Genomic DNA, 17,946 nt, shown 5'->3' with positions numbered 1-17,946 from the left:
GGCAAAATAAACGTGATCCTAGTTCAATAAGAAACTACGAAGACGAAATATCCAAATGCACCAGGTGCACCGTAGACCTATTGTTACAATTTCAAACAAAATATCTGCCGGCTGTTTTACTCGCAATATTACATATGATTTTTAAAGAAACACTTTACACCAGTATCCGAAAACGTTTTTAAGATTGGGACAACAGGAATATAAAGTTGACAATTGCATTTGCACGCAGGGCAGACAATTGTACCCCGGATTCGTCTATTTCAAATAATAATATGCATTCCCAGGTGTTTCGCCACAATCGAACGTCGGTGCATAATTTTGTACAGATTTTTAAAACAAACAAGGGGGTTCGTGGATCGTCACCTTCTCCGGATAGCACTCTCCGGGCGGCTCACCTCCAGTGTCTGTTCGTCTAGTTGTTCTTAATAAAGATTGTAAAAAAAAAATGAAGGCAGGTTAACCATGCCATGGAAATAGAAAAAATACTGCTGTGTGTGCAGTGTGTTCAGAAACCGAACATCTTACATCAGTCTGCACGGATTCCGTGTGCTCCGGAAGACTGCTGTGGCTGGGATGCTGTCTGATGCTGCCGAGCTTCTCACGGAGTAGGCAGAGGCAATGCCACTGCACGCCGGTCACCGAAGTAAGTCTCCCTGCCGTCGGATGTTCCTTTCACGTAAACACGTAAGGCTTAAACTTTGCTGAAATTTGTTTTTCTGTTCCAGGTGTACAACAACTCCTTCGGTGTTGCTCTACCGAGTTTCCCAGGCCCATACATGATATGCTGCTCTAGTCCAGTTTTTTTTTACCTTGAATTCTGGGAATTGTAGGCATGTTTTATAATGGAAAACACTAACTTAAAATTCCAAGAATTCGAAGAGAAACTCTGTGCTGGAGTAGCACATGACGCATGGAGCTGGGAAGCTTGGCAGGGCTGCACTGTAATACGTGAGGTTAGGTAGACTTTTCATTGTTTATTCATTAAGTTGTACATTTTTTTTTCCTTTTGCCTGTCTCGGGTTACAGGTAGCTAAAGTTTTAAGCGTTATTCACTGTGCGACATTTGTCCCTCTGAAATCCGGTAGGGAGAGTTACCCAATTTAAGGAAAAAAATCTCTGGTCTTGGAATCACTGAGAATTATGTTTTCCAACTAAATTTTATTGTTTTTTTTCCGTAACATACAACATGCCAAATTTTAGAAAAAAAAAGAAAAACCTGCCTCTCCCACCCCAACCTGCAATCGATATTCGGTCAAATGAAAGGAAGATGTCTGCCATCTAATTTTTCCCTCTGTCTAGAATGGTACACAACAATATCTTATGTTTCAATTGGTAAGGAACGGCAGTATTCACATTTATTATCTCAGGCATTGTTTAGGCGGAGGGATCTCAGAGATACTGGACAGCCAGACTCCATCCACTTGTCCATAATGTAGTCCAACAGGGCTTGTCAGTGGCTATCAAATTTATTGGGGGCCCGTGTAGCTCCCAGGCAGTTTCTCCGTTGCATTAACGTCCAAAGCTCTCAAAAACTATTCTTGCAGTGCTAGCACCATCGAGGACTTACATTACATTGCCAAAAGGTGCTTTGCTGCCAGTAATCAGTCTCCAATCGACAGTCGTTAAAACAGCAATCTCAACTGGCCTGGGACCTAGTAGGATAATGGTTGGATCAGGCTTCAGCGGATATCCCACCACCTTCCTAATGTGCCCCAGGAGTTCCTTCTAGAACAGTGGTTCTTAACCTGTGGTCTGAGGACCCCTGGTGGGCCACAAAACCTACCCAGAGGGTCGGTGACTGTTTTACAAAATTAAATAATATTAAAATTAATGAATTAAAAATAATAGAGTGCACACAAGTGAAGAAGGAACATTGCAAATGTGAAAACATTTTCTATATTTCGAAGTTCAAATCATAGCCATCATAGAAATTGCTTAGGCTGGGGAGCCCCAGCTTCAGAAAATGACACAGTGGGGGTTCTCTGATTCTAGTAATAGTTCAGTTGGGGTCCACAGAAGTCAAAAGGTTAAGAACCGCTGTTCTAAAAGGTTGGCAATCTCCAACAGGACCACCAAACATAAATCACAAACCTGTCCCAGCAAAAATCTCTTCAACAAAGACCATCTGCCGATTCCTAAATCCGTTTCAGTTTACCAGATGTGACGTGCCAGAGTGTCACGAGTCTGTACATGGTCTCCCAGTTTTGAACACTTCTACGTAGCGAGGGAATATTGTTCCAGAGTTCCTGCCACTGTGACATGGAGATAGGTTTTCATAGTAGTCTTGATTGTCTTTCCATGTATGGCAAGTTCGTCTTTATGCCCACATCAAAAAAGTAGCATAAATATTTGAAACGAGTCCCTTGGGACCAGTATAAATTGTGAATAGTTTCTACCAGGGAGTGAGACTTCTGGTGGCTGCTGAGTGATTTTTGGGGTGCAGGGCCCAGTGGCATAGCTGGAAAAATCTCATGCGGTCGAGTTCCTGTAGATAAAATTCTTGTTTGCACTGGATGAAATCTTTTCTAAGGGTTTCCAAGTATAAGTCTTGTAGCATTCTATAGCCGCCATCACACCAGTGAGCAAAATCCCCTGGTATAAGTTCCAGAAAAAGTCTTCATTATCCTGTAAGAGGGTAAAAGGGGAGTGGAAGGCTAAGCAATGCCTTCTTGTCAAGGAATTCCAGACCTCCATAGTCGGCTTAAGGATGTCAGATCAATAGCAGACTTGGGGTCTGGCGTATTGGGGAAGCCATGGTACGGCCCACAGAGCACAAGCTAGTACCTCTGCACCCATGTGAGTCCAGTGACATTCTGTTTCATGTATAGACCATTCGAAGAGGACTCACTGATGGGCTGTCTGATAGTATTTTCTAATGTCTGGGGGACCCACCCTCCCGTACCCTCCCCTTATTTAAGACTTGGAAGCATGCAGAACCTTCCTCGATACCCTGGTCCACCTTCCGCCCTGGATAAAGAGTTGTGTTTCTTTTTGGAGTGTTTTCATGTCGCTTTCGAGGAGCTTGACTGCTAACACTTGTAAGAGGTAAAGCAGGTTAGGCAGAATGTGTTGCTTTATCACTGCAACTCTACCCAGACTTGATAGATACAATTCTTCCATCTATGTAGGTCTGCCTTGACAGAATGTAGAAGTCACAGGTAATTTGCAACATAGATCTGGCAGTGCATCCACAAGGCAACCACCTTCACACCCCTTGAGGAGGAAGACTTCCTCATTGAGACACTTTCCAACACCCAGCATTCAGTTGAGTACCTCCCCATGCTCAAAGTTGTTAACATTAAACACCACCTCACACACCCTTAAGGAACCGGTAAAGGCTATCATGGTTTAGCATGGTCATTCCCAGGATGGATATGAAATACATGGACTCATCTTTGGACCTACTCTACATAATGCCAGCCCGAACCAAACTTGTTAGTGGGGCATACTTCACACAAATCGCCTTATGCACAGAGGATGCCCCGCTGCCAGATATGAAAAGTAAAAAGATTGATGCAGCAGGTAAAAGGGTAGCCACTCACTGGCGTACCGCCAACCAGTGGCAGCTGGTGAAATGTGACAGTGCTCCATAACCTGTTGCAAGAAGCCACCTCTGCCGCCTACTCGTTGGATTACTCTGCAGATATGATTGTACCCAGTGGGATGAGGTGGGAGACTTGATCCAACACCTCCCGGATCAGTGTAGATGACAGGCACAGTAATTATTTGCAGAAGGGCAGACATTTTCTAACTCTACCATTTGGTGTGCTCTAGACGTGGCCAACACTAGATGGCAGGAGCATGCACAGCATATGAGTACATAGCACTACTTGTCATGAACAGATACTTACAGGGTAAATAACATTTTCCATGTCACCTTCTATCAGTGACAAAATGCTCAGTAGCACAAGCATAATAGCCATTCACTGAGGTGTATGATTTGGGTTGTGGGATAAGGGGCAGTGCTGTACACTGGAACAGGCTCTCCTAAAGCTGAGCCCTCTAGCCCCATGTATATTACAGTTCCTGCATCGCTTGTGGTTCAGCAACTGGTGTGTTACATCCCAGGGGCATGGTGTTCCTGGATTGATTGTTAGCTACAGGCACTCTCTCTTCTCTTTATCATTAGCCCTCAAAGGGGATTGACAGCATTAACTCTTTATGGTGAGTGTTTCACTCTATCTATGCTGCCCTACATGCAAGCATTTAGTACAGCACATTAATAGAGCAGTGCTTCTATACTTAACTTTCCTCTAAACTGCACCACAAATGTTGCTTTAAGCAGCATCAGTGCTCACTACAGGCTGTGCACCCGAGTGTCATGCAGTAGTCCTTCAGCCAATGACTGCAGCCAAAAATCTTTTGTTCACCAAAAGAGACCAGCATTTTCAGTGAAAACTCATTGTGATGGCTGGTAGCTGCTGCTATTCTTTAGATCTTTTTTACAGCCAAGGAATCTGCATAGGTGATAGATTTTTTCAGACGAGACTATAACATGAGTTGCACTCGTTTTTTTGTTGATATATGTAATTGCAAACTGTATCTCAAAAAGAAATGTGATTCATTTACTCTTGAAAATGGTACATAAGAACGAGTATGAACAGTCAAGACAAACTGCAGCTACACAAACGTAACAGAATATACAAATCATCAATCAAAAAAGCTAAAAAAAGGTACTATTCAGACAGAATTCAAAATGCTAAATCTACAACCAAGGAATTTTTTCAAATTCTCAATGAATTTAAAAAAACCTACATGCATGGAAGGATGTCATCCCACTATTCAAGATTTCACAAACAAATTGGCAACTCACTACACAACCAAGGCAGACACATTGGAGTCCTATTTAAAACAAAAGAAAACCATCAGCACCAACCCCTTTCCTAAAATACCCTCTAAGAATAAACCAACCCAGCCTCGACAGTCCTTCCAACAAATATCCCAAGGTGAATTTATGGATTTGGTCAAAGCAAGCAGGCCTTCCAGTTGCCCTTCTGACCCTTGTCCACCACAAATCTTCAAGAACATTCTTTTATCTACTTCTGCTGCCACACCTGTAAGAAGAATCATCAACAACTCTTTAACTACAGGAACTTTTCCTGTAGACTTGAAAAAGGCGTACATATGACCGTTATTAAAGAAAACAAATCCTTACCCACAGGACCCCAACAACTACAGACCAATCACAAATGGACCCTTCCTGGGCAAACTGATAGAAAGAACAGCATTCAGCCAGATGCCAGAATTCATTGAAGACAATTCTATACTTTCAGACTTCCAAACTGGATTCAGCCCTTTAAGAGGCACTGAATCGGCACTTATAGCAATCTGGGATGATCTTAAAAACACAGTCGACCGCAATGGAGTTGCTGCACTACTTCTCTTGGACCTCTCGGCTGCCTTTTGATACGGTTGACCATGACACCCTAATTCAAAGACTCCACAAAGCCGGCATACAAGGGACTGCTCTCAACTGGATTACTTCCTATCTTCAAAAAAGATCTAATATCATCTACTTGCCCACCTTCTCGTCCAAACCCTACCTCACAAAAGCAGGGGTCCCACAAGGATCAATCATCTCACCTTTGCTTTTTAACATCTACATGATATCATTACCAGAACTGATCAATGATTTTCATCTCACATGCTACAACTATGCAAATGACACACAAATACTACTTAAATTAGAATGCCCCAAAATCATTGAAAACTCAGAAATCTTCACTTGCCTCAGAGCCGTTGATCAGTGGATAACCTGGAGCCATCTCAAACTAAATACCTCCAAAGCAGAAATACTCATATGTGGTGACTGGAAAAGTTATGGTCCTCTGTGCGTCTGGCCTGACGATCTCGGACCACATCCTCAATTATCCAAGGAAGTAAAAAATCTTGGAATCACCATGGACTCCAAGTTAACTATCAATGCCCAACTGGACAAATTAGCACAAACAAGCTTCATCACCTTGAAGACTCTACGACACGTATTCCCCCCCACCTCGGATTTCCACACAAGGTGCAAGCTACTATCTCGCTTGTACAATCCAAACTGGATTATGCCAATGGCCTCTACCATGGATCATCTCTATCTATTCTGAAAAAACTACAACGTATTCAGAACTCCGCAGCCAGGCTACTATTACATGTAAAGCTGCAAGCCCATATCTCCCCTTCCTTGAGAGCACTACACTGGTTACCCGTTGCCAGAAGATGCACTTTCAAGCTGCTTTGTATCACCCACAAAGCTATACATGGGACAGGACCGCTTTTTATGAGAAACAAAATAACCAAATACATCCAACAAAGAAACCTCCGCTCAAGATTGTCACCCCGCCTTAGAACACCACCATACAAGAGAAAGACTATAGGTGGTACACCCTTCTCCGTTCAAGCAGCCAAACTATGGAATCCATTACCCCCAACTATAAGAGCCACAGATAACGTTCTTGCCTTCAGCAAACTACTCAAAAGTTGGCTCTTTCTTTCATAACCACCATATTCAAACAACTATGGACTGCATATGCCTATGTTGATCAATATTTTTTCTGATTATGTGTATATTTCTAGTTATGTATGGTTCTTTAGAAAATATTTATCACTACTATGTCACAACAATAAAATACACACACACTCTTTAAACCTGTTTAACTAAGTATGTTTACCCCCCTGGTTCTAAATATGTATTGTATGTACATATGTGTGTGTGTGTATGTATGTATATATATATATATATATATATCTGTATATGTTGTTCCGTGCTTGGCATGTTCGTGGGTCATTGCATGGCTCCTGGGTGGGTTGCTAGATATCTATGAATCCCTGCTCTCATCTTATATCACACTGATCTACCTATCATCATATTTCATGTCTCTATCAATCTATCCTCCATTCCCACTCTGACTCATCCCAAATCCATTCTACTACTTTCGTCTCCTAAACAACTCTGTCTAAGCTCTTCCCTCGCTTCCACATCTAACTCACCAAACCTCACTTTACTACCATGACCTCCCAAACAACCCTACTAAATTCGCCCTCATTTATCTCACCCTGCTACTATGATCTTCCTACCCCCTTCCACATACTCTTCCCTCCTCCATCCCCCTTTACTCATGCCAAGCGTAAATCCTATTACCATATACTCCCAATTAACACTTCTGGATTCTTTCCTCCTCCACCCCTCCATTACTCCAGTCAATCTAACTAACAAACTCTCATATCCGCGGCTCAAATTAACTCATAATCATACTAAAACTGTACTCATATTTCCCAATACTAATCCATCACTAATTTTTGTTGGGTTCCGGAGTACCATGCTACTCGGCGAAAAGCGCTTTGACGCCTCATCAGGGGTAGTAAGCGCTATATAAATACTATTACAATACAATACAATTACAATGAATGATGGTTTACTGAAGCCAGAGTTGTTTTGGAGGGGATAGCCAGTGAGCCTTTGCAGAAAATACTTGCACCACACAGTGTTTATCCTTATTCAAATACAATGAGTTTTCTTTGTATCCCACAACTGATTTATTGGTAGCATTTATTGCGCTTCACTTTGCAGTAGATTGTAGAGCTGACATAGTGCATTTAGCACCCGGCAAGTCAGGATGAAGTCTTATAGTGGATTTTCCTGGTTGTGAGGTTGAACGTGGGTAGAGAGTTTCTTGCCCTCAGTCACATAAGGCATGGCCATCCATTGGAGGAATGCAAATGACCTAAAATTGAGGAAAAAGCTGGGTATCAGGAGTGAGGAGGAGTTTTTTTTGGTCTGTTACCTGAAGGCATGCTTGGATGTAGATTTATGTGCATGTGATGATTGGAACAGTCACCAAGGATTTTGGCGCACGTTGGGGGTATGAAATGATCTCAAGGTAAGGAGAGGGTACTGGAGTCAAAGTACAAGCTGTGGGCGAAGGGAAAGGGATCATTTGCATACTAGATACCAAAGCAGCAGCAAATGCCAAAGTGGCAACCAGTTAATTTGCCTTGAAGTGTATGTGAAAATTAAATAAAATAAGATTTTGATATCCTCTGAGTGAATTTTTAGCGAATGTTTAGTGCATAAATATCATCGTAGGAAATTGGGTTATTACTCAAGGGGAGTTGACTACCCACCTTGAGTAATAATCACCTTACTTGTCAGGGTGTACCTTCTACATGACTAACCTGATCGAACCCCACTGGTAGCTATGGCATAAATCAGACAGGCTTAATATGGGACAATGTGCAAAGTAATTATGCAGTACCAAAACAGTAATACATTCAAAACACAACACAATAAACATCCCGAACAAAATGAGAAAAATAGAGTAACTTTTAATAAATAAAATGACAAAAATCCAAAAAGGTGAACTGGATACTTTTTTTATCTTTTAGTTAAAAATAGCACCAAAAAGCATTCTTTTCCAACCTCAGTCAACTGGTTGCTCTAGGTTGGGATGTAGGCACAATTTGAGTGTGACCTCTATGGATCGCTGGTTGAATACAGGAACTATGTTCTCGTCGGTTAGAGGTTTTACCTTGGGACTTAGTTGTGAAAATGGATGTCCAAAAAGACAGCAGGCCAAGACTAAGGAGGGCTTCACTATGTTGGATAACTGTTGGGCACAGTTCTGTTGAAGCCATGGGTTTGTGATGGGAACATTGGAGCTGGATAAATTCGAGTTTGGCCTCCAAAGAAGGTACCTCACCAGCTGGCTACTTTTGGCACATTTTCCCAGTTCAAATTTATACGTTCGTACTTAGTCACTTTTTCGGAGCTCGGACTCCTTCAGTGGGGCAGTGCTGCAGGCTGTAGCCAAATAGGGCATCAGGAGGCATCTCCACGAGGCCTCATTAAGTCGGATTTGCGCAGAAGCTTTGAGGAGATAAACTTGAATCTTAAACCCAGCAGCAATGCACCTTAGTCGGATCAGTTGACTGGGTTGTCACATTTCTCCAGAGTTCTTGAAGTGGAAAAATAGTTTCTAGGTTCCAGGTTTTCAGGGGTGCTAGGATAAGTCAAGGCAAACAGCCCAGGGTCCGGAACCTCAGTAACAGCACTTGGGGGTGCCAGGAGTCTGTCCAGAAAAGGCCACAGAGGTGTAGAATTCCCAACACACTACACCCAGGACATGTTGTTTGGGATCCAAGGTGTCTTATCCAGGTGACTGGTTGACACATGTTCGGTATAAGTCAATAAGGACGCTCAATGAAGGACCACACGGCAATTATGAATACAATTTAGCTTTACTAGATTTTCAGGTGAATATATGTATGTAGCACATCAACAATAGTAGAATAAGAATAGCAGTGAAAAGCATCTATTTATATATGAGTACACTACAAAGAGCATCTATGCATATATATATAAGCAAAGAGTTAATTGACAGGTATAAGCTTTGATTAACTGTATACCAAAATGCATCACACTACGATGTTCAGGGAGCAAAATATAAACGAGTTGAATACTTCAGAAAAGCTTTGATTTACTACACACCAAAATGCATGTTTCAATTACTGCAGCAGGCTCACACTACGATGTTCAGAAAGCAAAATATAAACAAGCTGAATACTTCAGATTAGCTTTGATTAACTGCATACCAAAATGCATGTTTCAATTACTGCAGCAAGCTCACACTATGATGTTCAGAAAGCAAAATATAAATGAGCTGAATACTTCAGATTATAAACACAGTGCAAGCATAATAATCAATCATAATAAAAGAGCAGAGAAACAAAGGCCTTTCATCCCTGTGTGGAACTTAACTTAGTCCACGAAATGCTGGGAAGCCCTCTACCGCCTGCTTGGACCTCTCTCCCCCTCAAGCGTCACGGTCTCTGAACAGCAAAACAGGGAGGCAGTGCTGGGCCATGGCAGCTTTCACAACCCCATCTGCGAGCTTCAAATCCCTCACACGCACTTCAGTGCTTAAGTAACTCAAAGCTTGGATTCTATCTCTTTCTGGCATTTTCTAGCTATGTTATCAGTACTTGTCTCTTGGCTGCTCTGCCCTTCCCCAGCCTTTGTTTTCATTCCATCTTCTCCCTGTACTCTCGTTCTCAAGGTTGAGACGGAGTTTCCTACACAAACAAGCTTGAAAATAATATCATGAACTTTTCCACGTTGTTCGGGGGTTTCAGCAGGCATCACGCTCATCTACACTGCTCACGGTAATTAACCCTTCGCGTCACAATGTCTCCCGCACCTTTCCCTATACTGATCACTCCACCTCTTAGATGAGTGCGATGCATGCGAAACAGATATCATTTACTTTGACATTCCGCTAGCTAGGTTGCTACTAATACTTGTCAGCATTTTTCTAAGCGCCTGCATCTTAGTATAAAGCTGTTTTGTGCATACATATAGTCTACATAGTATAGTCATTAGCGTAACACAATCAATAACCAAATTAGCTGTTGTAACACTATATTTAGCGTCTTCATAGCTCCTAGTGCCCAGCCTAAGAAGATGTCATACCAATGATGCTCAGTTATTTGCTGGATGTATGAAGCAGTGTGCATAAGCTGTTTAGCGTTTATGGTCATCAGTATGGCTGTATCCTTGGTGTACTTAGCTGCCATATCAAATTTAGCAAAGGTAACTTGTGCGTAGTGCCTGATTGCCTCTAATCTGGGTAGCTGAACAACAAGCGAGATGTTCCACTCTAACTGCGCTCGCATTTGATTCTGTAATGTGGTTATGGTCAACTTAGTCGGTTGGTACAAGATGTGAGTGCTTATGCCAATAATGCTGGTAATATTGCACATGCACATTACTTGCTCTCCGCTGGTTTGTATAAATCCGTTAATAAGTAAAAGTAAGGGATGATTAGTGACATAACATATGCTCTCTGTCCCTATCTGATGTAAGTCTGTGCCATTTAATAGGTATTGTGTGAAGACATGGATCTAGCACCCGTCCAGTGTGGGTACATACCCACCCCTTAGACCAATCTGCCCATCTAGTGAGATCTACAGTGTGATTTGTTTAATAAATCCACTTTTTGTCAGTGTGAGGTATCCACCATTCTTTTACTTATCACTACGGGGAGCAATATAAAGGGGCACCATATGTCAGGAGGAAGATCACTTATTGCTATATCAAAAAGAGCATAACACATTTCTTCCTCACAGTGAAACTGTATGGGCTTTACTCATATTTCTTCAGGCAAATGCAATTGTTGTCTCCAATATTCACCCTGAAGCTGTCCCCATTCTGCTTTAAAGTCTGCATACTGTTGATTAACAATGCTTTGCCATAGTACGCACTGGATGCCCTTAGTCACTGCTTGTGTGTTTTTAAAAGCTTTTTTCCGAATTGTTCATAAGTGACATTATGCCATTGCCAATCGTGATGCAACCCACGCAGGACTTTCCATACTTCTTGTGAGTGTGTGTGGGCCCCTATTGAGAAATTACTTTTAGGCCTCTCCTGTACTATATCCTGTAGAAGATAGCTTATTCCTAATGGCTTCCACATCAAAAGAATTCAGGGCCCCTACCCCGATTCCGGTGGCCCCAGCTATCAAGGACCCTAGATCTCTTCTAATGCGTAACTTTGGCAAGGGCCATAACTGTGGTGTCCATGGTGCACATAATGGATCATACTTTGAGACATTCCCCTTGGCAATATTTATCTGTAACACAATACGATTGATTATGCTTGCATGCAGAGCTTGCTTACATCCTATTCTATATCGAACTATAGAAACGTTGCTTAAGTTGCTAACCATGCGTCTTTTGGTTACATAAAACATGAAGGCTGGTGGTATGGAGTATCAAACTCCTTTGGTTCCATTGTTAATTGTAACAACCACCATATGTCCTGGTATCACAATATTTACATATCATGTTTAGCATATAACTCAAAGCCTGTACTGTTGCTGGCGTCCCCTGCAACTCGTTCAGTCCGTTGGCATGTCGGATTTGCTGTCCAGTTACCTTCCAGGTCACAGCTTTGGCAGCCATCCACTTGCCTCCAGGAACCTTCACGTTGCAAAGTGAAACATTTCCCTGGTCATCAGTTACGTTAGCAGCTTGAGGTGCACAACTGACATGAAGGTCCGTAACGACATTCTCTGCTATCATCAACGCAGATGTCATCGTTTATGACCGTGGGGTAAGTCTCACTGCAGGTACAAATACAGGTACATTAGAGTTCTTTAAAAGTACAATATACGTACTCCCCACCCCTTGACTCAATATCTCTCCTGCCTCTGGCTTTTTACCTGGATGGTTCACCCATACTTTTCTTCCTGTGCTTCCAAATCCTCCCTCACCTCTCTGGGTGTTATCGGGGGGGCAGATCTTTCTTCAATGTGGGGGGTGTACACTTGTTCACAAATCAATTGTGCAAGTCTGTCATGTGCTGATAACTTTTTTAGCTGTTCTTTCACCAATCCGTTATATCTCTTAATCACGCCTGCAGATTGTGGATAATAACTAAGGTGCAAAATCCACCAAATTCCCTGTTCCTGCGCCCAGCCCTGCACTGTTTTCCCTGAAAAGTGTGTGCCCCTATCTGTTTGGATCTCATCAGGTGCCCCATAATGTTTTATCAGGTAGTTGAGCCCTCGCAAAGTGGACTTTTGATCTGCAGACTTACAGGGCATACCCAACATGAGGCCAGAGTAGGTGTCCACCATGGTCAATACATAGCTTTTTCCTCCTTCTTTTGGTAGCGGCCCGATATAGTCCAATTGCCACACCATAGCAGCTGCAGTTCCACTTCTGATATGGCCGCTAGGCTTCTTTTGCAGGGGCATTTGTCTAATCTGGTTGTATGTGGGGCACTCCTTTACTGCTTGTTGCACTTGTTCTTTAGTAACTGGAATTTGTCGTTGCTGTGCCCATGCATAAGTGCCATTCTCTCCTAGATGTCCGGATGTTGCATGGGCCCTGTTTGCTAAAGCAGCTTCAGATTCCTCCTTGATGACCACTGTTCGTGTTTTGGCCATTTGATCTGCGGTGTTGTTGAATAGAGATGCAAGGGAGGTATCCGATGTGCAATGGGCATCCACATGTCCCATATAGATTTGACATTTTTGCCCTTTCTCCCACATCTCTTCCCATAGCTGCTCGCCTCCCGAAATGTGGGTGCCTTTAATTTTCCATCCATCCTTGCGCTAAGTCGGGGCCCAGCTTACTAGTCCTTGGTAAGTGGCCCGACTGTCAGTGTACACAAATGTTTTCTCTCCAATAGGGGCTTGTTCGATCACTGCTGCTACCCCCTGCAGTTCTGCAAGCTGGCTTGATCCATTATCCCCTCCTCGCAGCAACATCGTTTCTGTAGCAGGCTGGAATGCAACTGTTTGCCATTGTCTTTTTCCTTGATAGTACTGGGCGGTACCATCTGTGAACCATGCATTTTGCTGTTCTTCTTCAGCGAGTCGTTCAAAAGGCGGGGCTGTCTTAAATGGTGAGGATTCCGTTTCAGAGGGCTCTGGCGCAGGGGCCATTGCCTGCAAGTCCACTGCCCCTAGCTTATCTTCTTGTAACTTCGACACTCCTGCTGGTCCCGGTTTTGCCCTCTGCTGCAGATACCATTTCCACTTCACGATGGCAAACTCCTGCGCTCTGCCTACTTTATTGCCAACCCATCCTTCTGTTGTCCAACCTAGTAAGGGGACCCATGTTTTTAAGGTGACCGGCCGATCATCAGTTATGCGTTCTGTTTCCACTAAGGCCCAATCTTGTGGCACCCTCTTTTTTCCCTGCCTCTGCCATAGGCTAAACATCACTACATCATCTCCATCATCCTGTACTATCATTTCCAGCTCAAACGGGTCTCCTTCTGTGATGGGACCCAACGTAAAAGGATTCTGTAATGCATCTTTTGCTCCAGTGTCCCACAATCTCACCAACCATTTAAACAAAGGCTCTGTAGGCATCTACCTAAACATACGAGTTATCTCCAACAACTCAATCTGTGTATAATCTCTTACCAAACGAGAATTCTGTATTTGCCCACCATTCACTCCCGTTGATTTATTTTGCACGAGTGGGTGAACCTCCATTACACTTCCCCGTTCACCTTCAATTTCACTTACACGTCCTTCTCCACTTTCAACTCCACCTAGTTCTGTTACACGTACTTCCACCTCATTCTCCCAATTCCAGTCATCATTATCTGAGACTGTCCCATCCCAAGTATATGGATCCCAATTTTCCTTGCTTATCAATGCCCTCACTTGAATAGTTGAGGGTATTTTAGGCTTCTGCCTACTCTCCTGTTTGCGTACCAGTGCCCTCACTTGCACAGCTGAGGGCATTATAGACTTCTGCCTACTCTCCTGTTTGCGTACCAGTGCCCTCACTTGCACAGCTGAGGGCATTATAGACTTCTGCCTACTCTCCTGTTTGCGTACCAGTGCCCTCACTTGCACAGTTGAGGGCATTTTAGGCTTCTTCCTACTCTTCTGTTTTGCTACTCGTACTGCTAATACGGTGCACCTTGCCTCCATTTGATCACCCCGAGTCACTGCACTTTCTATGGTCTCTTTCATAAGTAACTGCCTTTCCTGCAAGGCTGCAACCTCATCCCACACTTTTGTCTTCCTGTGTAACATACGGAGCGCAGACAGGAAAAGCCATCCCACTTCCCCTGCCGCTTTCAGCTCCAGCTTCGCCCCTCTTAGTTTCACACTCTCGACCGCATCTTCCACTAAGAGAGAAGTCACTTTCTCATCTAGTGCTTCCCATAAAACCAGCGCTGCCCACCGGTTCAGGAGTCCTGCCACACCAGAGAACGGGTCAGTTGCTAACCACCCGGGAATGGATCTGGCCTCTGCCCCATGCTGCCTTCCGGTCTCTGCCCCATTTTTCTTACATCCCCAAAGAGGCATTATTGACTTATACCCCACTCCTGGTACCAAAATGTCTTATCCAGGTGACTGGTTGACACCTGTTCGGTATAAGTCAATAAGGACGCTCAATGAAGGACCACACGCCAATTATGAATACAATTTAGCTTTACTAGAATTTCAGGTGAATATATGTATTTAGCACATCAATAGTAGAATAAGAATAGCAATGAAAAGCATCTATTTATATATGAGTACACTACAAAGAGCATATATATAAGCAAAGAGTTCATTGACAGATATAAGCTTTGATTAACTGTATACCAAAATGCATCACACTACGATGTTCAGGAAGCAAAATATAAACGAGTTAAATACTTCAGAAAAGCTTTGATTTACTACACACCAAAATGCATGTTTCAATTACTGCAGCAAGCTCACACTACGATGTTTAGAAAGCAAAATATAAATGAGCTGAATACTTCAGATTATAAACACAGTGCAAGCATAATAATCAGTCATAATAATAGAGCAGAGAAACAAAGGCCTTTCATCCTTGTGTGGAACTTAACTTAGTCCACGAAATGCTGGGAAGCCCTCTACCACCTGCTTGGACCTCTCTCCCCCTCAAGCGTCACAGTCTCTGAACAGCAAAACAGGGAGGCAGCGCTGGGCCATGGCAGCTTTCACAACCCCATCTGCGAGCTTCAAATCCCTCACCCGCACTTCAGTGCTTAAATAACTCGAAGCTTGGATTCTATCTCTTTCTGGCATTTTCTAGCTATGTTATCAGTACTTGTCTCCTGGCTGCTCTGCCCTTCCCCAGCCTTTGTTTTTATTCCATCTTCTCCCTGTACTCTCATTCTCAAGGTTGAGACGGAGTTTCCTACACAAACAAGCTTGAAAATAATATCATGAACTTTTCCACGTTGTTCGGGGGTTTCAGTAGGCATCACGCTCATCTACACTGCTCAAGCTAATTAACCCTTTGTGTCACAATGTCTTCCGCACCTTTCCCTATACTGATCACAAGGCATCACGTTTTCATATTGATTTTGTCCTTTGCACAAGCAGGTTCAACCCCCTGCAGCACAAATCAGTGGCTGTCAGTTCACAGGACCAAAATATGGGTCTGTGAATGAGCACTGTCCTGCTTTTAAGGTAAAATTTGTATTGATAAGCTCATGCTGTTCAAACTTTAATTTATGGCTCATTAATGCAAAGTCTTTATTAATAGGGGAAATCTGTAAGGAAATGCTGTGATCTTGGCTCGCACCACTGAGTGGTTTAAGTATAAAAATGTGTGCACACGGTTGCAAAATTCAACAATTAGAGACTATATATAATGCTCCCTGAATGCTTTCTGAATGGATGCCGACATTCACAGAAACCTGAAAGTGAGAGTGATGATTATATGCATTCAAATTAAAATGTTCACAAAAACATAGCTTCTAGAAGAAAAACATTTTTGTGAACTGTGCATTTTCAGATATCATTTCTTAGTCATAATTTAGTAAAGTATGTTGATGCATGCTAGTATTTCCAAACATATTAATAATAGAAAGTTAGTGGAAAACCAGTTTTGGCAAGATTATGGGAAATATACAAACATTGGCAATGACAATAGGTATAGGTGTATTGCCACTCGTTTTGGTTTGTCAGTGCATGTTTTGACATAGTTTTTGTAAAATGTTGTTGTGGGAGCTGCTTCACCCACATAACTATTACAAAAAACAGTGGCTAAAGGCAAAAAATCTTTTGCTGTCAAAAAGCACACATTGACACTGAAGGAAACTACTTTGTGTGCCAATATGCTCCTTGTGAAAGGGCAGAAAACTGTCACACAAAATAAAGTTAACAATATGTGAAGTTGATATATATGTATGTATATTACCTACTGACTGTCGCTAGTAGGTAATTATAGTTCGGACGTGGTTTCCATAGGAAAAACGTTTTTTGACTTGGCCATATCTTTGGTGCCGTTTGACGAATCTTCATGACATTTTCAAAAAAATGGGTCTTGCCGTGCATGGAATGTTTTGGGGTGATCTGTCAAGCAGAGGCCAAGAAAAAGGGGGGGGGTAAAACAGCCTAACTGGCTCTAAATTTGCAATTATTTAAATAAAAAGAAGCAGTGAAAATTCTCCTTGAGAGTGTGTCTCTTTTTTCACCATCCGGCAAAAGTGATTAAACTTGCCACGGTGATACTGTCCCCGACATCCTGAGTGTGCATTTATTGTTTTTTGCTTGTGGATTAAATATTGGTTTGCCCTGCCGATTCACATCCCACCCCTCACGGGCCTCCCGAGTCCAGAAGGAGCTCCTTTCCTTTGGGTTTGGTTTTATATATATGCGTAACGTGGTGGGAGTGCGGCCACCCAATGTCTCGCCCCATTCCAAAGAAATTAGTTGGTGGCTTTCTCCAAAGCCCTGAACCATGGAGGTGGGATCGGGAGTGGAAAGTTTTGGAAGACATACAAAAGTCGCAGTAATACCATCATTTTATATTGGGCCCAGCACATTCAGCGGCAGTGTCTGCCATGTTTGCAAGTCTGTCTTAGTGTGGGCTAGTAGCGGGCCAAATTCCTGGCCCATGTGAGTTCAGGAAGAAGAGTTATCCTAATACCAAGATTTTAAAAACTGAGCATGCGCTGGGGTATCTCAGGTTACCAATCAAAGCAGTCTCGTGAACTGGCCAAAGGCACCAACACCGATTTGGCTGGGTTCATTTTGAGCCCTGAAGCTTCTTCAATACACCGTAGAAGGTGGAGGACTCAGGGGCCCGTCACACTGGGTTCATCCATATATAACAGGACGTCATCTGCATACAGGGCCACCCTGTCCTCAGAGGAATGCCCCCATCTCCAGCCGCGGTATAGTGGATCTGTCATGATCTTTTGTGCTAGCGGCTCAATAGCCAAAGTAAAAAGAAGGGGGGACAAAGGGCACCCCTGTCGCATGCCCAGACAGATAGTGAGAATCGAAGATAGGGTACCGTTGACCTGCATGCGTGCTGTAAGGGTTGGTGTACAGAGCCCGGGCCAGGCAGCAAAACCTCGGCCCAAAGCCCGCCCGCTGAAGCACTAAAAAGAGAAACCCCCAGTACACCGCGTCGAAGGCCTTCTCAAAGTCGATAAACAGGAGGGCGAGGCCCCGGGGCAGCCGG

At 43.2% G+C, this 17,946-nt stretch overlaps 2 protein-coding genes across 8 annotated transcripts in view; one reads left to right on the top strand and one right to left on the bottom strand.

Annotated features, from left to right (window-relative positions):
• The window catches only part of LOC138248697 (carbonyl reductase [NADPH] 1-like), a 50,743-nt gene extending 50,218 nt beyond the window's left edge, over window positions 1-525 (bottom strand). The window contains exon 1 of one of the 2 annotated variants that reach the window (XM_069202518.1): window positions 396-525. The gene's annotated coding sequence lies outside the window, so the exon portion shown is untranslated. Of the gene's footprint in view, window positions 1-363 lie in introns of both variants that reach the window. The other variant, XM_069202517.1, reaches the window with a different exon arrangement.
• SETD4 (SET domain containing 4) overlaps window positions 517-17,946 on the top strand; it is a 111,897-nt gene continuing 94,467 nt past the window's right edge. For 4 of the 6 annotated variants that reach the window (XM_069202513.1, XM_069202515.1, XM_069202510.1 and 1 more), the window contains exon 1: window positions 517-643. The gene's annotated coding sequence lies outside the window, so the exon portion shown is untranslated. Of the gene's footprint in view, window positions 685-17,946 lie in introns of all 6 variants that reach the window. The other 2 variants (XM_069202514.1, XM_069202512.1) reach the window with 2 other exon arrangements.

This window comes from Pleurodeles waltl, chromosome 8 (genome assembly GCF_031143425.1).
Source record: "Pleurodeles waltl isolate 20211129_DDA chromosome 8, aPleWal1.hap1.20221129, whole genome shotgun sequence".
NCBI classification, from domain to species: domain Eukaryota; kingdom Metazoa; phylum Chordata; class Amphibia; order Caudata; family Salamandridae; genus Pleurodeles; species Pleurodeles waltl.
The sequence above is the reverse complement of the archived record's forward strand: the minus strand, read 5'-3'. Positions and strand labels throughout refer to the sequence as shown.